We start from the raw sequence: 13,033 nt of genomic DNA on the forward strand, positions 1-13,033 counted from the left end.
CATCAACTTGGAAGCCATTTTTGAGTGTTATGCTATAGCATCAGGCCAAATCTTTAATTTTGATAAGTCTTCAATATTCTTTAGTGTAAACACACCTGCAGCTCAAGTAGCTGCAATAAAAAACATCTTTGATCTTCAAGTTGTTTCCAGGCATGCAAAATATCTTGGGCTGCCAGCTATGGTGGGAAGGAAGAAGGTGACCTTTTTCAATGACATCAAGTTACGAGTCTTAAACAAAATCTCCAACTAGAACAGTAAATTATTCTCCAGTGGGGGAAAGGAAGTGCTCATCAAAGCCATAGCCCAAGCAATTCCAGCCTATGCTATGAGCGTTTTCAGGTTCCCTATAGGCCTATGTACAGTTATTCAGAAAGCAATTGCTGAATTTTGGTAGGGATCCAAGAAAGAGAAGAGACGCATTCATTGGGCGAAGTGGGACAGATTGTGTAAAGCGAAAGGAATGGGTGGAATGTGGTTTAGGGATTTAACTTGTTTCAACCAAGCCTTAGTGGCAAAACAAGGATGGAGAGTAATTCATTTCCCTGAATCCTTAATGGCGAGAGTTTTACAAGTAAGATACTTTAAGAACTCAAGCTTCATGCAAGCTAAACTCGGATCAAACCCCTCATTCATCTGGAGAAGCATGTTATGGGGACGTCAAGTGCTTCAGAATGGGATGCGCTGGAGAATAGGATGTGGGCAGCAAGTGAAGATATACCAGAGCAGATGGATCCCTAGACCGACCTCCTTCAAAATTTTTTCCAGAACAACCTTACCTGTATAAGCTACTGTCTCAACCTTGATTGACAAAGAGCATAAATGGAATGAAAACTTGATTAAGCAGCATTTTGATCATGAAGATGCAGACAAAATTCTAAAGATCCCTCTCCCAAGAGCCCCTGAACCAGATCAGATGATATGGGCTTATGACAAGCAAGGGAGATATGCTGTTAAAAGTGGATACCAGATCGTAATGAGTTTAAAATTTAAAGACCAACCGAGCTCCTCAACAGCCAGCCCAACAGAATGGAATGCAATATGGAAGTTGGAAATTCCGGAAAAAGTGAAGGTGTTTATGTGGAGAGCAACCCAAGACTTATTGCCTACGGCGGGAAACTTATGGAAGAAGAAAACTTTGCAAGATCCATGGTGCCAAAGGTGTGGAAAGAAAGGTGAAAACGTTTTTCATGCGCTTATAAAGTGCAAGTTATCCCAAAAGGTGTGGAATTAGACCAAGTTCAAAGAGGATATAGAGGGCATGGAGAACCAAGATATGTTCATTGCCATGAAAGCTATAGCAGAGAAGCGAAACACAAGAGATGTGGCTTTGTTTGTGTCTCTATGTTGGGCTATTTGGCACTCAAGAAACCTCTTCATTTTTTAAAGAAGAAAAGAGGATCCCCGACTTCCAGTGGCCAGAGCTGAAGCAACAATTGAAGTGTACAGAAAAGTCAAAGTTCCCCAGATGCAGGCAGAGGGTAGACAAAAGTCCAACAATGAACAAACATGGAAGCCTCCCCCTGAAGGGTATGTTAAGGTAAATACGGATGCTGCAATTTATATGAAAGAGCAAAAGGTGGGGCTTGGGATCATAATTAGAGATTTAAAGGGAGACTTTGTGGCAGCTGCTATGAAAACGTCCAAATTCATTGACAACATAGCCTATGCAGAAGCTGAAGCAATGCACTTGGGGATGAACGTAGCAGAAGCAGTAGCAAGTGGGCCAATGATAGTCGAGAGTGATTGTTCAGAGGTGGTTAATCAAATTTCGGGAAGGACAGGAAGTAATATGGAGCTTTTATGGATTATCTCAGACATTCAAAAACAAATGCAGAGAGTTAAGGACATCAAAATGCAATTCACTCCACGGATATGTAATGGAGCAGCACATGACTTGGCTAAAATGGCTCTAAAAGTTAATGATCATGTCCAGTGGGTGGGCACATGCCCGCCCCATTTGTTGTATCTTTTTTCTTAATTTAATGAAAGTATGCTTTCTTTTCAAAAAAAAAAAAGTATGGATATTTGTTCATTCTCTAAATGACCTTTCATTCAAAAAAGGCAGATGGTTTCCAATTCTACTATTAGAACTTGAAATATATGTGGAGGCCGCCTAGAGTTACCTAAATTAATCATAATAATAATAATAAGTCGTGTGGTTTTGAAAAAGAAATTAGCAACAATATAATTTATGTGCATTTGGCCGTGTTTGACAACTAGTATTATATTATATTGTATTGTATTAAAATATTATTCTTATACTGGCCCATGTTCGGCTATAATTTATGTTGCGTTGCATTACTTTAAAAAAGTTACTAATATAATCAAAGGCATATAAAATAAATGAAAATTATCATTCATATATCTTAAATTTGTACTTTTATCAAAAATACTACAACACGTTAAGGGTGTATCAATCGTCTACCTTAAATTGACAAAAGTTATCTGCCGACCACTAAACCGTTAGCTGTCGTTTGAAAATTAATGGAACTATAGTGAATTAATGATTTTATCCTTGAAAATTATCACTTATATTCCCTTAAAATCTCTTATTAGCACTCATATACCCTTAAATTATCACTTGTATCATATGAAAAGACCAGATTACCATTTTGACGTCATCATATTTAAACAGCAACTAATGTTTTGGTGGACGGCAGATACATTTTTTCAACTGAGGGTAGACGACTGATATACCCTAAAAGTGTTGTAGTAAATTTGATAATGGAATAAACTAAGGGTACACAATTGATAATTTCCCTAAAATAAATTCATGAGATGTAGGGTTTAGATTGTATTGTATTAAAATACTATTAATATTTCAAATATAATTATTTAACTTTTATTATTTATTGAAAACAATAAATTTATATTTATATTTATAGTTAAATAAAAAAATGTAGTTTAAACAATAATATTAGATATTAATAAACCTAAGTATTTATTAAATAAATGATAATACATAATTTTACTTTCATTACATAAAATCGTTTTAATTTTATTTAATAATTTATATGTACTAAAATACTAAATTTTAAAATAAATTTTAAATTAAATAATTATATTCGATAATAATAAATAATATTTTATAACTATACAGCAATATATTTTTACAATATAACATTCAATTATACTATGTTATAATAACTAATATATAGAAATAAATTATAATATTATATTAATAATATAACATAATATTGTAATATTTTATTATTTAATAATAGTATATTATATTGTAATATATTATTATTTAATAATAGTATATTATTAAATCATTTTTATATTATAAAATTTAATATATACAAAATAAATATTTAGTATTAACTTCAACAAATATTAATAAGATCCTAAAATACTAATAAATTTGAATAATATTAATTTAATTTTAATATTATTGTAAAATAATATATTTTTAATATTAATATAAAATAATAAAATCCGCACTATACAATTCTAATGCAATATAACTTAATACAATGTAATATAATTCAGTGTATCAAAAACACTCTCGAGTGCTTGTGATTTGTAATGATCAATAATGGCACCAACGATGCGCTAAATAGTAAATACTAAGGGTGTGTTTGGTTGTAGTATTAAGGGGGTATTATAACACTGTTCACATTAACATAATACCAAACCTATGTTTGGAATAAAATTACAAGGGATTAGGGTGGAAGGCTAATGCGTCAACTGATGCATTAGCTTTGTTTTTTATTTTTTTATTTTGCTTTTAACTTTTGCTTTTTGCTTTATTATTATTATTATTATATTATTAAAATAATAAATAAATATAGTTTTTAATTTAATATAATATTTTTATTTTATTTATTTTTACATTATAATTATTAATATAAATTAATAAATAAATAATTTATCATTCAATAATAGTATATTTTTTATTTTTACATTAGAATTTATTAATAAATTTATAACTTATTATAACTAATAAAAATATTTAAATATGAATAAATTTGAATAATATTAATTTAAAATTAATAATAATATAAATAATAACATAAAATATTAATGCAATTTAAATATATTAACATAATATAAAACATTAATATAATATAATATTTAATTTAAATTAATTAAAAAAATAATACAGTACAGTGTAGCACCAAACATTGTATAACATTATTATAATACAGTGCTAATACAATACAACATAATACAATACACCAACATTAAAATAATGCAATACAGCATAATACAATGTAGTGTGCCAAACGCACCCTAAGAGAACTAACGAGGCAGGGATTGAGAAGTTAAAGAACAAGAGGTTGGAAGCGCAAGAGGATATTATGCAAGAACGCGCATTTTATTCACCGTGCTTAGAGCAAATAAATTCAAGCATAAAAAAGAAAGTATAAATAAAAAATTGGAAAGTCAATTGCCGATAATCAACTCGCTGTTGCAGAGTCCTTTCCTCCATTTTTTGCAGGTGCCAAAGAGCTGGTAATGCGAAGAAACTTCGCGTACACCAGCCTACGTTGGTGTTAAAGAGCTTGAAGCCGAAGCGAACTGTAAGGGAGCATACTTTTACTGAAGGCTAAAATTGTAAATATACAGAAGTGGGGTTTTTGGAGGATTATTGAGGGGGTGGCTCTCGTCCTAGCCCAGTCCCATCCCCCGAAGTCAGTTGCTGATCTAATTGGGCCATTTAAAAAGTTGTCTTTGATCTCTATTCTATAACTCTGGGCCGCTAGCAAGAAAGAGGTAAGAGTCCACTACCTTTTTTAGCTGTAGATTGAACCGGTGCGCTAGTCTTACGGGTCAGCTGATTAGAAATGTCATTGTAAAAGGCCACTTTGCATCATCATTCAACGACTTTGTAGTTTACTGCCCCGAGCCGAGTTTGTTTTTGTAAATTTTGACGCTTCAGTTACATTTTCTATTTTGGTTTTGAGCCCTTGAGAAGCTAGAGTTGGTTTCCTTTGCTATCAAAGAAAGGAATCGCCGGCAACGAAACGTGAATGACCAATGGAAAATTCCAACGCAACTGAAATTGATTCCTGTTCACGCAATTCATTTAACTGTTTTGTTTGTGTTTGCATTGCAAGCTACGCCATAGTTCTCTTGTCCTCTGGTGTGTAATGGGAGCTAAAAGAATAAGCAATGGTGGCACGACAAAAATGTTCTGGCGTTACCTTAAAATCCGTGGACTTGTGATTACTTCAGACCAAGATTGCATGCGTTATCTGCCTTTGTCATACATAACCTCCTCATTTATTACACCGGGGGAGGTTGTGGCCATTGAATATTGAATCATGAATGCAGGCAGTTTCTGCTTACGCCTGGTCTCACATCTGAACCAATTGGCCATTCGTCTGGTCTGAATCTAATAATAATACCAGTAATAATAATATATGGTATGTGAAACAATTTGATTGGATTCAATTTATTTCCATTCATGGTGACACAGGCCACAAAAGGGACGAATTAAAGTAATGTCTACGACTACGAGCTGAACCTATTCATAGCCATGGCCTCGGGGTTGAGGCCTCGATCGATTATGGATTTGACCGTTGACAAGAGCCTAAAAATAGATTAAATGGACGACCCGCGTGTGCTATCTTTCCCCCTCCTTTCTCTTCATTTTCAATCAATCATTGTGTGGTTTGAATCGCGAGAATAAAATTGTGATGCAAGATTTTAATTTTGAGTGACATGGTATCGTATTCATTTGATGAGTAAAGTTAATAATTAACATATTAATGATGGAATTATTAAGTTACTTAACACATAGTAATCGATTATTATACTTAATGTTGTTTGAGAATCGAGATATAAATTTTGTATGTGTAGAAATATTCTTTTGATTTTGACCTCGTACTGAGCAAACTACAAGTTGTTAAATCAGTAGTTAATGTATAAAAATATTTGAGTAATTAATCTTTAGCCATATATTATTATTATAATTGCACACGAGATGCATTACTTTGTAGAGTTTAATACTAACTTATCCCAATATTGTTCTGAATTCGATCTTCATCATGTAAAATTGAAATTCTTATACGGAGATTGCAGTCACTTGGACCTTTTCAAGAGAATAATATGACATTTTTCTAGGATTTTATTTTTTAATCTACAAGTATAACATTAATTGTCATTTAAGCTTGAAATTGAGTGGTACTCATCTCCTCAATATATATAGAGGGAATAAGTTCAAACCTTATGGGGCTCATTCTCTCTCAATATTAGTGGTGGGAACATATGTATGAGCTTAATGCACATATGGGCCTCACTCGTGGGGTTGTTCTCCTTGTTACAAGAATAATTTTTTTTTTTTTTTTACTATTTCCAAATATGCAGAAGCATTTAATTTTTTATCTTCTTTTTCTATAACAAGGTAAATGATCTCGTATTTTATTTTATTTATTTATTTAGTGAACTTTTAGACTATCAATCAAATAGTTCATTACCTCATTTAGTGCACCATAAAATTTATTTTCTTTAAGAGAAAATTATGTGATTAGGTGATCTGACCAATCAATAAAGACCTACTATTTAGCAAGTATAATCAATGTATTATAGGAGTGAGACTCAAAAAAATTAAATAATATAAAATTTACATTATTTAAAAGAAAGATTCATAGATCTCACTGTGGGACCCAACCCTCGCCCCCACACAAGGTTTTCTCCTTTTATTTATGTATAATTATGCACTTTGGTTAACCAACTTGAGACAGAGAAAGTACAACCGAGCAAAGCGTACCAAATTCCTTCAATTATTTAAGGTCAATTTAGTAAGGAGAGAGAAAGAGGGTTGACCAATTGAAAGACAAAGATCCCCATCCTCACCAAGTTGTATTGACAGCGAAATGAGGTGGTCTCTTACCAAATATTCATTCAATTTAGGATGCAGATGTCAAGTGCCCATTATTTAATCTGTAATATCTCATCATATTTTCATGGCTCCTTGCTGTGCTTTTCCTTTTTTAAATTTTTATTAAACCTAGAATTCCCAACATCATCGAACACATTTTTATTTGGGTGTCACAGCCTCGCTGTCGTCTTTGCCCTACTTCCCCCTTAACCCTCCCCACAAATCCACCACCTTAAGGGATGTGTCCCTATAATTTAAGGGTATCTTCTCATACCCAAAATTGATTACCTCACGCTCTCAAAAACGCGTGCATCTCAGTCCGACCAATGGTTGGGTAAGAGAAAAGGAAGTCTAGCTTGAAATGGAGCGTGGTTACACGCATTGGAGTTGTGATGAGTAGGAAGGAATAGGGATTATTAGTTAATCATCGGAGACAAGGTTAGGACATGAATCTTGAAGCTCATCTCTGCATGAGAGAAGAGACATTTGGCATATAATCCGATTACGGGGCCTCCATCAAGGGAACCATCCACCTCAATTACCCACTACCATCTCTAATTTCCTTGATCCATTATTTTATTTCCTTTTTAAATGATTCAATAGCTATGTATATAAGCATGAATTTAAATTAGTATGTGTTACAAATTAACCTATGGTTTCGCTTTCGGACCGGCGGTGCTAATCAAATCTACAACTTTTATTCTTATTCAAATCATAATAATTATGTTATAATTAACTTGAGAACTAACTAAACGTGAGTCGATAATCTGCACTGTATAAGTAAGTTATCAGATGTAGCTCACGCACTTAATTACTACGAAATTGAAAATATAAAACTAGACTCCAATAACCCAGCCAATGACCTAACGAGCAATGTGTCGGTATAAAAATACCGCACAGTGTACAGCACAGTTACAAGAACATCATGGCATGGCCGTGCATGGATAACGATGTTGATGGGGGGGATGATGTTGTGGTTATGATCACGATCGTGATGTTGATGTTGATGGGACCTGGATAAACGATGTGGCTGGGATTCTGAGTCCTGAATTTGTTCTTATCCGCAATGGACGAGTCTCAGAGTCGCCATGCTTTTCTGTTTCGCTCCTTTTTGTCTGGTTGTTATGTATTTGCTCTTCTGCACTCTCTCCCACAAGCCTACAAAATCTACACCCTGCAGCCTACAAAATCGTTAGCCTGTGCATACCAAAACAAGTAGGTATTGTCACATATAGGATGGGATGAGTAATGCTATATTTAGTAATTACTCACTTTGAATACTCAATTAGATGCTTAATAATGTGATATGTATGTATTATTTATTGAGTGAGTTATAAAAATAATAAATTAATAATTAATAATAAAATTAATTAATATCATACTCATGACATTAAATTATTAGTGAAATGGGACATTAGTGAGTATCTCAACTAAATATCCAAACTTATTAGTAAACATAGCATTATTGATATTACATAGCTTAATTTCAAAAAATTTACTTCAAAAATGAAATAAAACAGCCCAAATTAAACTTTAGTTCACTTAACCTAATTGAAATTTATTGTTAAGTGGTGACTAGGAAATGAAATTCACCCCGAACCATCTTTACGTTGCATAAATGAGATTTCTAAACAACAACGACATGATATTAGATAAAAAAATTTCCTTTTAAGAGAAGCTTAATTAATTCTTTGAGTGCTAATTGATACATTGATGATGAATAATCATTAATGATGAATGATAAAATCAATTAATACCTTAAATATGTTCATGATAATTGGTATGATACCTCACTCTGGATGAGAATTATATATCAGAACCATGTAAATAATAGCATTATTGGTAGTTTATTGGTTTATTTGAATGAAGATTGAAACCAAACATGCATGGAGCGGCTCAACTCTCAACCAAAGCTTGGCTTTTACTTGATGAGATTCATATGCACATAGATAAAAAGATACATAATGTACGTACAAATGTACATGGACGGTTGTGATTTTGTCATGATGCCGACTAGCTATAGTCAGGGTGCATGTAATCCACGTTTCAAGATATCTGCGATGATGAAATGTCATTTCAAAAAAGATGATCATGTTCACGATTATAGGAATAGAGCAGTGGATGGAATGTGAGTAGCTGTAATATATGATATGGGTCGATCATGGGCAAATCGGCACATCTCAAAGAGGAGAGGAGACACGGTGCATAATCTCGGGGATTCGGCCGAGCCAGGGCCGCACCCTGGTGTCGGACTCTTAGCCTACAGAATTCATCAACATTTCTTACTAAAATAAATTTGAATAGTAATGACAGCTCGATCAATCCTCAGCCAAATTCCCCAAATACGTCCCCACACACAACTCCTTTTATTTTAACTCTGTAAGAAAATTGCACCAAAATCCTCTCTATCTCTGCTCTTTTAATTTCATGTGCCCCAATTTCTTCTGCCAAGCCCCAGCAACCAAAGCTGTACAACACTTGAACAAATATCGATATCAGAAGGGTGATTCATCAGTCAGTGACCTCATGCATGCCCGCTCAAATCAAAGCAGCTGTACAGATAGAGGATATTAATAATAGGTTGAATATACAGCTTGCCTATTAATTAACATCGGGATTAGATTAAAGAAAGATTATATAACTTGATTAATGATATCTCAATATTTGGCTTTTTGTAAATGGTTTAGTAGATCATTTATAGGTCATTGTAGACATGTAGAAACTATAACTTAATTAATTAATCTCTTTTCCGTCACCGACCCTTAAAACATGTAACGAGAAGGGAACAAGGGTCTGTTTGTGGTCATTCATTTTACTTAATAATGTTAATTTTCGATACCTTTTTGGACCCATAAGATTTATATCAGTTTTTCCGGGTCAATTTGAAGGTCTCGATGCTTAAGAACCTAGAAGGAATCTGAAAAAACAATTATGGAGGACAAAAGAAAGAAAAAAGAGCGAGAAAAGGGCAGTTAGTTAACTAATCACATATATCATTCCTCGAGCCACATAATTCTCATATTGTCTAGTCAACTTAACGATCCAACACTAAACTTTCCAACTGTCTTAATCAATTTTAAATCGCCTCCATCAAGCGACACTGCTATATCTTAGTTCCCATTAAACAAGACAATATGCAAGATGATTGTGAACATGCTGCCTACGTGTTAAATTCTTTACTCTTTCTTGTTGGTTTCAATCCGCACGTTATATTTGCCCTAATTTCGTCATGTTCTTCTCTCGTATCCAAGCAAGAAGAAACAAAGTCTAGTGAAAATAATTGTTGTTTCTCACCGGCCCTACAATGCTAGTTGTGCCTCGCAACCGATATTATTCATTTTGTATATGATGGGGTGCTGTACGTACGGCTAATATATTTGAAGGGAACAAGATCTCTTCCATTATCATTTCGAGGCAATTGTCTTGGCATTTGTCTCTAACTGTTTCTTTCTCCAATTATTTTTTCATCAAGGTGAAAATTTTTAACATGCTACATGTCGAGGACCCATTTTCTTTTTGACTGGCAGCATTTTTTATTATATAATTAACCTAGTCTTGGTATTAGGTTTTATACATACATATATATATATATATCAATATATTCAAACGACGTAGTGGTCCTAGTCCTGGTCCTGGTCCAAACCCTAATTATTTTTTTGGGAAGGTTTTACAATTGATTGGTTAATGCAGAACAACTCATGTATTGATCTAATCTTTTCCTTTTTTTTTATTTTTTCAAAACAGGAGTTTAATTATTTGATCCATCATCGACCCAATCAATATCTAAAGTTTGATCAAGAATAAGATTGCAACAGAAAGATGGAACAAAAGCCAGAATCGACGCAAGAATCATGTGTTTATTGTATGATTATCGTTCCCGTAAGCTCTTTCGTCATCGGCACCATCTTTTATATTTAAGATCCAATCAAAGTATAATTCCTTGTGTAATTAACTCTTAATTAAGAAAGATTCCGGAACATGTATATCTTGAACGAGAGACGCTATATTCCAAATAATTATTCTTCTTAGGTAGCCTAAGATAGTCAATAAATAGAGATCTTAATTCAATGCTTTCATTAGCATTGAAATCTTTTCAAATATTTCCTTTGATTCCAAATTCGATGGAGACCCAACAAGAGTCTATATAAAAAATGATATGGTCAGTATAATGTTTCTGAGTTCTTAGGATCATCTTGATCGAATAAGAATTAAATAATCATGAGAAAGAATCTCTAATCTTGACCTATTTTATTTTTCATCACTTTTTTAATTTATTCTAATCTCGTTCTTTGATTTCTTTTTTTTTTTTTTCCAAAGGAAGAATAATAGATATGTAATATGCTATTGCCAAGCATTTTTTAATGATCACCAACAATGATTTGAAAGAGCTATGTTAATGCCCGTATGAGCTATATGACCATTTTTTTTAAGTTAATCTATTTACTATAATTAGCATAATGTTTTTATGTATATGTATGTATATACACATATTGTGTCAATCCACATTGATGTCATTATAATCTTAACCAGTCTATAATTGTTCTAACTTTTACAATCGTCATTATTCGTTCATTAATTTCTTTGTCACCATCACCATTCATTATCAATTTCTCATCTAATTACTATGTGCTACTAGTTATAATTTTAATCAATGATTTATGACAATTATTTCTTCCTTTGGCGTGTTGTATATACAATACTGTGCATGATGAAAGGGGCACGATATTGCATCTCTATCGTTACTCTTAAAAATATCAACGTTGCATAAGAATTGACTTAACAACTTGATTTTGAGTAGTGCACAATGACATTATCATTGGGCACCCCATGCTGGTACTAAAGTTGGGTTAAGAATTAGTTTAGGTCGATAGTTTTCAAGAAAATATAAACAACTTTGATTCAAAATCGAGTACTTCCTTTGCTTTGGCATACATGATTAATCAGACTAAGCTTTTCATTTTTTTCAATTATGGCCTTTATCACCGTTATCCACTTAGCTAATAAATATCCTGAAGTCGAATTGTTGTGGATCAATAATTAATTTGTTAAATCAACATTTGGCAACATGCTAGTGTCTTCTTTTTTTTAAAAAAAAAAAAAAAAACTTCTAAGGAATAATTGCTAATCTCCAATTGGAGGGGAGTCCATATCATTGTCACCCGAATAATAATCTTTTAACAACCCCACGACACAAAACCCACATAGATATTTCAAGGTAACCAGTCATAGGCCCCCACTTACTAGATTAGATGTTGTATTATTTTTATAAGTTAACATAGCAATCATGATTTGGTTGGATGCTCTCATCACCGTACAGTAAAATGAATTTTATATATATTATCGCATACGAAAGAGAAACTTTTAGTTCTTGCTTCTCACTACTCGCCATTGGCTTTTCTTCCATTTCGCTTCTTCAATAGTTTGGTCTGTTATTAATAAAGCCAATAATTTTAGGTCATTATCAGCGGAACAAATATTGATTATTAATATCAAACGGTTCTTATGTTATGATGGCGGCCCCACTTCCCCGCCTTGTAAATGATAGAATAATTTAATTAATTGTCAATAATAACCCAATTTAATGCGACGTCTCCCCATTTCTTTCTTTTAAACCTCAATCATTGTCAGAGCCGTTTGTGGCTGGCAATTAATTAAGCACTTCAACTTTGCACAAGTTAAAAGGGCGAAGAGTCACGTGTTTCCGTGCTCCATCATCAATGGGGCTGATCCGTCATAATTCATAAACAAAATATTTTCTTTATTTCATAACCAACCCAGCCAACCAACAGCAACTATGATTTTTTTATTTTTTATTTTTGTAATTTGAATATAAATAAATATGAAAGATTTATTCATAATTAAAAAATTCTAAGTATTTCCAAATTTTTTCAAATGTTATCAAGTATATTCTTTTTATAATTTGGTTAAAGTAATTTTATTAAGAAGAAAAGGAGTGTCACTTTTTGTTCAATCCTTCTTGATTAAGCGGAAATGTGCTTTTTGATCAAGTGGCGTGGAGTCACGTTCCATCACTGATTTCCACATAAAAAGATGATTGATGACATTTCAAAAACAAAAAGCAGACTACAGGGTAGATTCAAATATTCAATTCAACAGTGTGCTGTTTCCGCTGCTGTTGTGGTTGCTGCCCACTCATAATGGGGAGCTCTGTGCTATCATCGCGTAGCACTCATAGTCTGATAT

The sequence above is a fragment of the Citrus clementina genome, unplaced genomic scaffold (genome assembly GCF_000493195.1).
Source record: "Citrus clementina cultivar Clemenules unplaced genomic scaffold, Citrus_clementina_v1.0 scaffold_7, whole genome shotgun sequence".
Taxonomy (NCBI): domain Eukaryota; kingdom Viridiplantae; phylum Streptophyta; class Magnoliopsida; order Sapindales; family Rutaceae; genus Citrus; species Citrus x clementina.